Consider the following 13,852-nt stretch of genomic DNA (forward strand, 5'->3'; position numbering starts at 1 on the left):
TGTATATGTATCTGAGCTTTGATCTGAGCTTTTGACTTCCTATTTTCATATTTTCTGCTGGAATAATTATGGACTGATCTATGACAAGTTTATTCATTTCAGCATTAATTGTGAAAGTTTATTTAAAAACAAGAGAGAAAAAAGAAACCTGAAAGTAGCTGCTAATATAAACTATGGAACATTCATACTACAGAGTATATTAAGCTGTAAGCAGAATGAAAAAAATCTCTATATACTGCCAAGGAGTGATCTCCAGAATATATTGAGTGAAGATAACACTGTAGTGAAACATGTATGTTTTCACTGCTTATCAAAGAAAAGGGGTGGAGGGCTGATTTGAATATATAGATAGATAGATATACACACATATATATATACATACACAGGCACACACATACACACTAATGCACGCACACATACTATGAATATATGTATAAATATATTTTCTTATATTTAAGCGTGGAAGGAAAAACTACACATTTTAAAATATTTACCAATGGGTGTGGGAGGGAAAGGGAGGAAACCAGGTGTAGCATATTGGGATGACACCCAGATTTCTCTGCATATATTTTGTTTTGTAACTGACTTTAGAACCATATAAATACTTTTGCATAATTATAAAATAAGACAAAATTTTAGAAAAGGCAATTCTTTAAAAAAGGCAATTCTTGAAATTTTAACGTCCTCTCTCAACCAGATACCATAGATGGAAAAGACTTTGAAAGCAAGTCTCACCCTTTGCTGTTTTCCGCCAGTTTCCCAGGACCCTGTGCGCAGGCTCTGGAGTGCTGCGGTGTCCCAGCAGGCCTCTTCCGGGTCACCAGAAACTGTGGAAAAGGTAAAATAATTTTTCCTCTGTAATGGATGCTTGGCTGACACCCCTTTTAAGGCGTCTTGTAAATGGATAAGCGTATCTAGGTTCAAAGTTCACCACTGTGGCCACTATAATTCAAGATTGTCTTTCTAAGTTTGACCTATTTTTTCAGACGAAAAACAAATTTTACTTACCTGAGGCCTCACACTGGACCCAGTCTAGATTAGTCAGACCCAGTCGCTTCCCCAACTCAGTCCAGGCTCCAACTTGGACCCATTCAATCCCCAGAGGCAGTCTGGGTTTTAAGCCAGACCCAGTCCCTTCTGTGAACCGGTTAAGTTCCAAGTTGGACCCAGTCCGTCCCCGGATCCACTCCGGGCTCTAAGGAGGACCCAGTCCGTTCCCGGACGCAGTCCGGAATCTAAGCGGGAACCACTTGGTCCTCGGACCCAGTCCGTCCCTGGAACCAGTCCGGGTTCTAATTGGGAACCAGTCCATTCCCGGACGTAGTCTGGGATCTAAGCAGGAAGCGCTCCGTCCTCAGAACCAGTCTGGCGTCCGAGTCAGACCCAGTCGGACCCCAGACCCAGTCCGACTTCGGACTCAGTCCTGGACCCAGACCAGGCTCCGAGTCGTAACCAGTCTGTTCCCTGAGCCAGTCTGGATTCTCAGTTGGAACCACTACAACTCCAGCAGTTTTCCAGAACCGGTCTGGAAAAAGAAAGTCTGAAAGTTCATAGCCAAAGCTGTGGAGCCAGGATCTGAAAAGGACTTTTCCACCACGTTCAGAGGCCGCGAGAAAGTGGTGAGGCCCAGATCGACAGGTACCTACACCTGGTTGCTCATCGCTCCTGGGAGCTATCAGAGGTCTCCTTCCGTTCCCTTTTCTGACACCAGGACTGTGGAAAGGTAAATTGAGGCATAGTAAAGCGCTTAACATTTTATCTGTGCAAAAATCTATTTGGCTCAGGAGGCAGCCAATCCAGCATACAGAAGAGAGTTCCAAGGAGCAGTACAAAATAAAAGAATTTAATAGGCGGGACGGAGCGGGAACAAGAAAGTTAAGCAAGGCAAAAAAAGCAGGTTGATTATTGCAAGGCCACTTTTGTTTAGAGGATGGCAGTCATCAGGCAGATCACCTATTTAATGCTGATCAGTTTATGACTGGATTAAGATTCCATTCTGGGTATTAAACTTTGGTCTTCGGCTCAGGTCATGACCTCAGGGTTGGTGAGCCCCTCATAGGACTCTGCTGTCAGCATCGAACCTGCTTCAGATCCTCTGTCCTCTTCTCTTTCTGCCCCTCCCCCGCTTGCTCTCTCGCTCTTGCTCCCTCACTCTCTCAAAAAAAAAAAAAAAAAAAAAAAAAAAGATTCCATTTCTGGGAGAGCTGAAACTGTAATTAAGTCTTCATTGGGTAATGTGGGACTTAACATGTGACTCCATTTAGGGCCTGTTGTCTTGTTTTTAAGAGGGGATATTAATTGTATTCTGACTCATGCAAACTATAAAAAGTAATTAGAAATTCAGGAAAACTTGGTGGATATTTAGTGATATTTATAGAATACTGATACTCTTATTTTGGGTATGATAACAGTATTATGATTTTATTTTGGAAAAATAAGAGTATCTTTTCAGATACTTCTTGAAATGAAGTAAAATGATATAATGTCTGGAATTTATCAAAATCAAGAACAAGGAGGAGTAGGGAAGGATATATTTGAATTGGTCATGAATTGCTATTTGTGATAACGTGTGAATGCGGTAATTAAGGGTTCGTTACACTGTATTTTTTATTTTAACCTGCTTTTGAAATTTTTCAAAATAAAAAGGTTAAATTTTTTAAATTAAGAACAACTTTTGAATTCTCAAATGCAATTTCAACTTTGAATGAACTTCAATTAAATGGAACTTATCCAAATTAGAATCAATTAATCTATGAGTAAACTCTATAGAAATATGTTGGAAGAAGCATTTAACTTTTTTGACAGCATTTGAGAAAAAATACAAAGAAAATCTCACTGTTTTATAAATAGCCTGAATTAATTTATCTCTCAATTTTACTTCTAAATAAATTTAAGTGATTTAATTCAAATAATGGGTTATTGATTGAATTTTTCTAAACTTGCATCAACTTAGCAGAAGCAATTCCTATTTAGGTATAATTTGAATGGTGAATCTTAATTAACAACAGGGTAGAATGTGTTTTATTCTTTTAATTAATAAAGAAGTAATATCCTTCTGACTAGTTTCAATTATTTTAAAATTGTTTTAAATAGATATTAAATAGAAAATTTTTACGAATTCAGAAAAACAGTACATCTTCTCTGTACCAAAACTTATGATGTGTTTTGTGTATATGCATGTGCGTTATTTTGAAGATTATAACTTAATTCTAAATACATTTATATTATTTGGAGATTTTATATTTCAGTCTCCAAAAGGTAAAAACGTTAATCTTTGCCAAATACAATATATGTAATTAAAAACATATTTAGGCATTTTATCATATAAGTTTTCAAATAGTTAGAGAAGACAGATGTTGCTTTAGGCTAACATGAAAGTATAATATTTTCATGATTACAAATAATGTGTTGTATATCTGTAGCTAAACATAGAATTTTTTGTTTTAATTATTATTTTAAAAGTTCTGGTTTTCTTTCCTTCATGAGAGGTGAACTAGTTCACTGCTTTTGATTAATAGGTAAAAAGCTGGTAAGAAAAAAAAAAAATTACTGATATTTGCCTTTCTGCAAAATGACCTTATATTGCAGTTGAAGGATTGAAAGTAAACTGATACCCAAAGAAAATGCAAAGTTGTCCTGGGGGGGGTGGGAATTGTTATGTTCCTTGGAAAATGCCTTACTCAAGATGTGATTTCCAAGTACGGGGTCCCAATAATTTCTCTTGAATTGAGACATAGAACCCCCAGTTTTTTAAAGATGTGGAAGGCATGTGAATAAATAAAGATAAAAAGTGGATACATTATTTAGTACTGCTTTGAAATAAATATGGTCCTGTAAAATATCAGTTTACTAATATGGCTCATTATAAACTTAACATCTACACATATTCTATATCTTTATACCTCTGTATGAAGATTTTCTAATCATTTCACATTAATTAACAGTTTTTTTTAAATAAACAAGCATTTCATATTAGGCACTAATTTTCTAAAGATTAATATCTAACTGGTTATCATGTAATTTAATGTTATCTATGAGGTTAAAAAAATCATCTTGAGAAATTTGTTTGCCTATACCAGAAAAATGAACTTTTACTGCCTTAATTATTGTATTTTAATTTAAATCACTGATGTTTTTTATTTGCATTCTGAAGTCTACCAAATATATCTCTAAATACAAACATCCATCACTCGTATCCAACCTACTTTATATAAACTTATTAAAAACAGGAACTAAGAAATACAGTCCTCCCTCCTTGAGTTACCATTTCAAAAATAAAAGCTTAGATCTCATACATAAGAAGTATTTATTGACTGTTCATTATGTGCCAGACATAGTTAAGGCCTTGTTATAAAAAAACAAATGAACCAGAATGTGTTCTCAAGGAGCATACTCTCTGGTTAGCAAGTTAACAGACAAGGAACTATAACATTAAAATAGACTATAATCTGTGCTGAGAAAGCATGAATCAGAGAAAGTCATGGGAATGAAATTTAGGTGAGGTTTCCTGAAAGAAATAAATACCTTGCCTGAGACTTGGATTAGCGGGTAATGAATCCTTCAAAAGTGTTGTGCCTAGAAAACTAGGCTTATTTGGAATATAGAAGTGGAGGGAAAGGGAAAGAAAAGGCCATGATAAGTGCATATGCAAGAGGTGTTCTGTTAAGGAAACACAAATTGTACGTGAGGGCTGAAAAATGAAGTTCAAGAGGGGAAGCATAGCATGTAAACTTGGAGGGGAAGAAAGCTTCTACACCAAACTCACGATTATACCAAGCTCACCAAGTTCTCTTAAAGACCATGAAGAATCACTGGGTTGTTTCAAGTAAGGGAATTATGTGTGAAGACTGCACTGTTTATTTGTTGAAACCACATCCAACTCAGTAAGGTTTTTTTAAGAATGTAGTTTGATCCATAGAGTGAAAACTTGGCCACAGTATAAAAGTTTAGGGATTTCAAGTCCTAGTGACCCACATTCGGTTGGTTTAAGAATCCTGCAACGTTTTTAGTACTTCAGCTCTGCACAAGACAGTGGGACATGGGAAGCACAGGGCAAATCATCTATAGGCCAGGAAACTCATGAACAGGATACCTGGGAAAAGAATTACAAGAACAATCATTTAACTTACAATCAGTATAGGTTTCTGAAGGGATCCTTTCTCCTTTTCATTCCATGGCTCTGAACTAGAAGTTTTTAACCTCATTTCCCAGGATGAGCTTCCCACCCGTGGTCCCACAGTTGGTCTCATCTTCTTCCCTAATTTAACCTTTTTGCAATGTAGCATGTTCATGCCCTCTTCTTCTTTCTTTAATTTTTTTTTTAATTTTTTAAGATTATTTTCAGAGCGAGAGAGAGAGTGAGCAAATGCAGGGGAGGGGCAGACAGAGAGAATCCCAAGCAGACTCCATGCTATCAGCACGGAAACTGTGAAATCATGGCCTGAGCTGAAAGCAAGAGTCAGAAGCTTAATCAACTGAGCCACCCAGGCACCCCCATACCCTCTGATTCTTATACTATCCCATTAACAAATAAACCCCTTATGTCATGAATAACAAAATGATTGTGTCTGTATGTGTACATGCACACACATGTATGCAAATAAATAAAATCCAAAAATATTTCCTTTCACTTAGTGCCAAATTTCCCATAGTCATGCTTTACAGTTTTAATCTCTTACAATCTGACTTTTATCCCCATTATTCATTACAGAGGAAAGAGTGAAAACCTGTAGCTGAAAAAGGAGTAATCCTTCTTTACCTTTCTGTCATATATAATGCTCATATTTGCACATGTGAAATCACCTGTGACTTTTTCATTTGCCTTTCTTGCAATTGATTACATAGGGAATATACCTTCCGAGCTAGTCTCTTATGATAGACTCTGATTGCTGTTGTAAGGAATTTATCAAAGTCACCCCTATAATTTCTCAGGGTGTCAGAGAGGGACCTTGGTGAGAATAGGATGTTCCAGAAGAAATGGGTTACCTAAGTGATTACCTAAGGAAAACTTGAGTGAGTACTCTGTCTCCTGTGCATTTTGGCTAAAGAAAAGGAATAGGAGCAGAATTTTCAGAGATAAAATTACTTGCTAGATAGATGATCATTGAAATTGATTTGTTAGAAATAATTGAATGCGATCATATGCGTTTCTCTGGAATACAGAAGGGGGTGTGTGTGTGTATGCGTTTATAGTCTCTATTCACATTAAACATCTTTTCTCCTTCTCTTCTTCTGCTCCCACTCATTCATATATTATAGTTTCTGAATTTTCTGAAGGTCCTTTCTTTGTCCTTGAAGTCAATCAATTTCCTTAGTCCATTATGTTTTCTTATTGTTTCATTAAGATTTTCTTAGAGATAACAGGAACGGTTTTGGAGCTATAATAATAAGATTTTATCCAGTTCCCCAAGCTTCCTAAATCTTGCCCTTCAAATCATCTAAACTTCCCAAGGGAATTAAGGAATACAAATACAGAGAAAACTTGGAATCAAGGTACTTCTTTATTAAAATGAAAGCCAGCGGGGTGTCTGGGTGGCTCATTCGGTTAAGCTGCAGACTCTTGATTTCAGCTCAGGTCATATCTCTGGGTTCGTGGGATTGAGCCCCATGTTGGGCTCTGCGCTGACAGTCCGGAGCCTGCTTGGGATTCTCTCTCCCTCTCTCTTTGCCCCTCCTTCATTCTGTCTCTCTTTCTTTCTCCCTCTCTCAAAATAAATAAACTTTAAAAATAAAAATCGTAAAATAATAAAATGAAAGCTAGCATGTGATTATCTGCGACGCAATGTTCTTTGATAACACATGAATTGCTGGTTCATTTGTTTTGGCTTACAGCTTAAATAGAGTCCTAAACTGCCTCCCTTCCCTATCCAACCATCACAGTCCAGATTTCATATCAAAAGATTAAATTTGCCTTTGCTAATTTTTCCAAAAACTCAAGATGTTCTTAGCCCCATGCTACTGCTCATGTTAACCTGTCCTATGTTTCTGTCTTAGAGATTCAATGAGAATACATGACCTCTACCATATAAATTCCTTCCTAAATCTTGCTGGTTTTTGTTTTTAGTTTTTGTTTTTTAATTCACTAAACCTTGGTTAACCTCCAGTGTGGTTGTTTTATCAGGAATGAAATTCAAGTCTCTGGGTGAAAACCAGTAACAGACATGTGTGAAGAGAGAAGATTTTATCCTAAATTATCCTTCCCAGTAGATGGTTTAAAGAAATAGGCTAATATGGGCAGAGGCCTGGTTACCAGGTCCAACTAGCAGTGCACATCCTCTTGTGCTTGCTTACTGCAAAGAGCCAGCAGCACACAGCTGTTATTTTTGAGCTATGGCGAGATTGCTGGTTACAGAAGAGTCTAACCAATCTATGGTTACCACTATAATCAATCAGTTCACCAAGTCCTATTTGACTGAAGAAGGGTAGGGACGAGTATAGATGCATGGGGAGATGAGGAATGAAGCCTGCTACCTCTAGATGCTTCACGTGGTGTGTGTTATATAAGAAGGTATATATAATCAGGTTGATGAAATTGCCATTTTGGTAAATCAAGTAATATTGAATATTGGCATTTTCATGTGATGCAGTCTCAAGTGATCGCAAGTTGGTTCTGTTTGTAAGAACGATTAATGAAATGTAAAAACAGGAAGTGGGAAACTCCCTAGAAAGACTCCATCTGGTTGAAAGATGTCACCTAGTGTGCTTAGAAGCTAGGGATTCGTCCTGTTTTCTTGATAGGGACTAGAGAGTGATCTACTGGCTATGTGTTTTATAACATTTAAAAATTGTTCTCATGGAAATACACAATGCAGTGACACTCAGATGAAAGGCAGAAGTCTTTGTTACTTACAGCTCTGAAAGAAGGCTGCAGCATGGAGTCACGATGGGGGTTGCTCCTGGGGACTGGATAACAGCAAGCTGGAGCCACAGGGATCAGTATATGTATGGCAAGAAGGGTGGGGTTAACTGTGTTTCCTGGGCTTTCTGTGGAGTGGCTAATTTGAATTATCTTGCATATTCAAGGGGGGGAGGGGGGAGAGACAGGGGATTGCCTCTAGTTTTCTGGTACTAGCCTTGAATCAATGAGGGCCTGTGCATAGTGGCCTGAAGTGTGAAAGCCACATTAGAGAAGGGTTCAGTGCTCATTTAGCTGCTCAAGAAGGCTCAAAACTGAATCAAAACAGCATTAAAACACACTATGTTACATAATGGAAGTAGACAAACACTCCACTCTACCCTCCACACTTCACTCCATGAAGGCCTAACTGGCTAAATCTCTGTAACTTTAGAAGACAGGAAGTCAGAGAGGGCTTGCTTTGGCATGTTTTAGTAGGCTACAGGTACTTATTGAGTTCACGTAGGCTATAGCACAGGAGAAGATTCCATAAAGGTGGGAAATATCAGGAAAATATCTTTCTTGACAGATTTTTAAGACCTACAAACCATGTTTGGTTAAGGATTAGCAGTTGGTCAACCATCATTTTTTCACCCTATTGATAGTTCTATTTTCTCATGCATCTCAATTGTTCAAGCAAAAATAACAGTCTCTTAATAATAAGTAAAAGAATTTACACCAAGCCCTAGGCTGGTTTATACTCATTTTAATGTTTTATAATACTATATAAGGATACTCTTGTGTCCTTATATAGCATTACCACCTTCCCACATCCAGGTTGGCATTCTCTTCAAATATACCACTTAGAATTGGCATAACTAATACTAGATATGTTACATGCATGTTCCTTAAGTGATAGGACAATGAGACTGGATTCTACGTTCTCTTGCATTTTAGCACTAAAAGGTTTTTCCCCCAAAATTTTCTGAGTCATTTATTTTTAGATTGCATCGCAATCTGAGATCTTCGATATGTAGAATAATGTAGTCATGGCCAGACTTAAAGGTCTTTATAAAAAGCTCAAGTGTAGGTGGTCTTAGAGTCTTACTCTTGTAATTACCTCTATCTGAGACACACTGCTGTCAGTTTTTCAGGAGGACAGAGGATACCTCTCTTACTTCATTTATGTTCTGCCTCAATGCCAGGCTGCCCTCATAATTATATCTAAAATAGCATCTTATCTCTCTCATCAACCACCTTGTACTTTTTACTGTTTTACCTTGCTTGATTTGTATTCAGAAATGTGCTTCAAAATTATTAAACTGCTTATCAATTCATTCAAATACAAGGTAATCCAATACAATTTATTTTTTAATTCACATAAAATCTTCACTTTAAAATTTTCTTTAATCTTTCATTAAAGATTAAAAAGTTATTTTTAATCAACCCCATAACTGCCACATACAGAATCAGCTTATAAATGTCACTGAGTACTTTTGTTATGTAGGCAGTAGCAGTTTGAATGTTATGCAAGCCTCAGATAATATACAGATTTTCCACATCTCCATATAAATGTCGCTATTTAAAACAGATACTGGGGATATTTTTGAAATGCTATCTCATTAATCATCATTGTTCTATAAACGATGGTAGTAAAAATAGTTTACAATAGTGGGAATGTGCAAAATGACTTTAATGAGAAGAAAATATTATGTGTGTTTCTGTAAATCTAATTTTATGCTTTCAGTGGGTATTTTAGCCAGTGTGTGGAAGGGCAAGAAAAGGCCCACCGAGAAATAGGAAATAAGAAAACAAGATTTCAACTCTAAATTCGACACACTATAGTAAGGCCAGAGATATTATTATATGAACATAGAATCACTTGCAAGCAAGAAGAATCTGATGGCAAAGAGATTAAAAAATTAACATGGCTGAAGAAAAAATGTGCCCCATGAAATGGATTTTGTCAGAAATGTAAAGAAAAAAAAAAAAAAAAAAGATGAGTTTTGGCAGCAGCCATTCATCATTATACAAGGAAGAGATTGCCCTGAATCAAAAGTTTAGCCCCTCTTTGGAATGAGCACGTGAATCTATTGAGAAAATGGATACATCTGTCTATTTTAGCCTGTGGGCATATGCCTGTGGGCATATAACTACCCCTCTGTTCTATTCCCACCTCTCAGACACCAGTTCCGTTTCTATTGTCAACCAGCAATCTTCTGATAATGGTCTCCTCATGTAGTTTGCCTAAAGGAAATGTGCTATGACAGTTATATTTCTATCATAAGAAAATATATTGGCGTTTTAGCTTATATATGTCGCTTTTGATTTTAATCAACATGAAGTAGCCTTCTCAAGTTTGATCAACTTGGTATTATTGAACTGTGCCAAGAATTTGTCCTAATGATGCAGAAGACCAGGTCATCATATCCTACACCAGGACTGAATAAGCATTGTAAATTGCCCCTTTGCAAACAGTGTCTGTCTTTGACAAATTAGGAACTTGTTTACAACATCTTCAAGATCACATCTATAAACCACATGGTACTATACTATAAATAATTGTAAACTTCCAAGAAAGTATGTTTTCTCATTTTGCAAAATCTTGATAAATTTCATAGGTCTCATTGCATTATAGACTGTTATAGACTCAAAATATTCTATAATATATCTTTTGCCTTTCTAGAGAGTCAGCTTTTTATTTTATGACTAAAGGAGGATTTTTAAAGTACGTACAGATGTAAAGAAATTTACACATTTTCTAATTCCTTCTTAATAGAATTCTGTCTTTTATGATTCTGAGGTATCTTATGAGAATTGTATTTCTATTATTTCTTTCAAGATTTTGCTTCAAGCACCTGCATCCCAGGAGGACATACACAGGAGAAATCTCCAGGTCTTACATAATTATCTCTGAATAACCCTTGAATTAGTTCTTAATCAAAAGCAGGAATTTTGCCATGTAAAGGGTCAACCCTATTAAATAAAGACTGAATTTTATAGTATCTTGACTCTAGTCCTAGTTCACATGGTAATGACTATTTCTGCTCTTCCCTGGTAATTTTAAATCCTTCAATCAAGAAATAGTAGGACAAATGTTTAAATAAGCCTTTAATGCATTTAGGCTTGTATCCCTGGATTCTTGTTTCCTACTCCACCTCCAGCTAATCTAATAATTAAACATGGAAAGAGAAAAAATAATTGAGTAATAAAATTAACACTTTATACAATGGAAGTGATGTGAGTCATTTGCTTTTATATTTATTCTATAGGGACTATGTCTAACTACTGGATACTGATAAATCAGATTACACACTGGAAGAGGTAGAATATTTACATATCGAACAAGGCACATAGAAATAGGAGTTTGCCTTAAGAGAATCATTTGATTTAAATTCACTTGAAATGATATTTAATTGAATATTTCTTTCATGCTAAAACATGCTAGATTAAAAACTGTCTAGGGGCACCTGGGTGGCTCAGTCGGTTAAGCGTCCGACTTCAGCTCAGGTCATGATCTTGCGGTCCATGAGTTCGAGCCCCGCATCGGGATCTGTGCTGACAGCTCAAAGCCGGAAGCCTGTTTCAGATTCTGTGTCTCCCTCCCTCTCTCTCTCTCTCTCTCTCTCTCTCTCTGCCCCTCCCCCACTCACTCTCTGTCTGTCTCTGAGAAATGAATAAACCTTAAAAAAAAAAAAAAAACTATGTAAAGTACTAGGATAAAAGATTGAAGATTACACACACACCTCAATAGAGAACTGATATATGCTATTATAAAAACATAAATGTGTCCTGATCACAATTCCAATGTTTTAGGGAACATTTTTCCCCCACACAACCAAGCAATGCTGTGACAGCAGTTGGGCGTCTTAGTATTCAACTCAATTCTGACACTATCTACCTGGCATCAGATTCCACAGGTTAAGGTTCAGTCCTACGAGATGCCCCCCACCCTAACTTCAGGTGCCAGTCGTAGTCCAAGTTGTCACCTGTATTTCTAACCAGCTGGCTATAAATCATAGGCTTGCACAGTCTCCTCGTCAGCCTCCATTAATTTGCTAAAGACGCTCACAGAACTCAGGGAAACACTTTACTTACTAGTAATTGCCTCACTGGTTTATTATGAAAGGATTTAACTCAAGAACAGCCAGATAGAGATGCTTAGGGCAAGATATGGGGAAAGGGCATGGAGCTTCCCTGCTCTCTTCAAGTACACCATCATCCCTGCATCTTCACCTGTTCACCAACCCAGAAGCTCTCTGAACCCTGGCATTTGGAGCTTTTATGGAGGCTTTATTAAATGAGCATAATTGATTAACTCATTGGTCATTGGTAATTGTTTCAAACCTTTAGCCTCTCTCCCCTCCTTGGAAATCAGGGGTGAGACAAAATTTCTAACCATCTATTTGTGGTTGGTTTCCCTGGAAACCAGCCCCCACCTTCTGTGCTTTCAAAAAGTCACCTTATTAACATAAACCTAGTTGTGGTGGCTTGGGGCTTGTTAGGAATAAAAGGACATCCATTTTACCTTTATGGCTCCAAAGCTGTTTTAGGAACTGAAGACAAGAGACCAAATATGATAACAAAAGATGCTCCCATTGCTCTCATCACTCAGGAAATTCCACAGGTTTGGCAACCCATGGATGAAGGCTAAATATATATGAGAGATATATTTTGGTATTTTGAATGGCCAAATATATATTTCTTATTTTTAAATCACAATATTGCAAAACATATCCCAACTTTAATGATGGAATGAATTGAAAGGAATCTTTTATTTCCCTAGCAAGGGGTGGTGGTGAAAGGAGTTTTGGGGGGGACTCCCCAGAAATAATTTTGATTTTCTGAATCTGTTTAAATTTCTGGCATGGAAATGCAAGGTATCCATAGGTAACACCTTACATGCAAAGAAGACACAAAGTTGAAAAAAGTTGATTTTTTTAAAATTCTTTTTGAAGTTTATTCGTTTGTCAGAGAGAGACAGAGTGTGAGTGGGGGAGAGTCAGAGAGCAAGGAAGACACAGAATCTGAAGCAGGCTCCAGGCTCTGAGGTGTCAGCAAAGAGCTCGATGCAAGGTTCAAACCCACGAACTGAGAGATCGTGACCTGAGCTGCAGTCGAACGCTTAACTGACTGAGCTGCCCAGCTGCCCCAAGAAAGGGCGGTTTTAAAAAGTGTTAGGATGAGTTAGAGCAAAAAAGGAGAGGCTGGAGTCCCATAAATCATGGAAGACCAGAGTTTCAAGAAGTTTGGCCACCCTTATCAAATACTCAAAAAGGTAGCAGAGTAAATGGACGTTAAAAGGTCAGCAAGGTTTTGGTTTTCAAAGATGAAAACTGTTTCTGAAGATAGGTTAGGGCTCTCTTTGTCTTATGGTCCCGTCTTCTGTTAACTACATTATCAGGCAAGTAGAAAGGAAGCAAAGATAGTACTAGGAGTCCCAACGACATAACAACATCCAGAGAAAAGGCCGTTTTCTCTTTTTGAACTAAATAACACTTTGCCCAGAAGTACTCTCCCCAGGAAATTATTCCTCCCAACTCTGGCCTATGGATAAACAAATCACTTGCAAAGAGAATCAGGCCACCACTAGGTTAGATAAATATAGCTTCTCCCCTGATGCTGAAGATGCTACTAGCTGTCTCTGAATCAAATGGCCATGAGGCAGAGAAGACTACCTGATTACTCCCTCTGAATTTGGCCTTCATTGGTACTTGAAATACAAAATGATCATAGTCTCCTCAAGGGGATCTAGACTAATGAGGGATTTATAGTCGAATGATAGTCTAGATTTCTAGTATGAAAATAAAAACATGTCTTCACATTAAAACCCTGATTTAGAATTAGAAGTACATATAAAGCCTCATTAATAAAGTAAGCTAATATTTAACCCTTATGGATTACATGCAAATTCCAATCACTCTGCAAGTATATCTTTTAAAGCATTAATTCATTTATTGCTATTGTTAATTTATGTGATATGAAAGTAAGCCCTGTATTTTTTTTTTTTTGCTATAT

General features: G+C 37.1%; 1 long non-coding RNA gene across 1 annotated transcript in view; it reads left to right on the top strand.

The window, feature by feature from the left end:
• The first annotated feature begins 1,331 nt into the window (after nt 1-1,331).
• The window catches only part of LOC122233408, a 107,638-nt gene continuing 95,117 nt past the window's right edge, over nt 1,332-13,852 (top strand). Inside the window, exon 1 of the long non-coding RNA XR_006210954.1 lies at nt 1,332-1,723. This is a non-coding gene — a long non-coding RNA (uncharacterized LOC122233408). The remainder of the gene's footprint in view (nt 1,724-13,852) is intronic.

Source organism: Panthera tigris, chromosome A2 (assembly GCF_018350195.1).
Source record: "Panthera tigris isolate Pti1 chromosome A2, P.tigris_Pti1_mat1.1, whole genome shotgun sequence".
In the NCBI taxonomy this organism is placed as follows: Eukaryota; Metazoa; Chordata; class Mammalia; order Carnivora; family Felidae; genus Panthera; species Panthera tigris.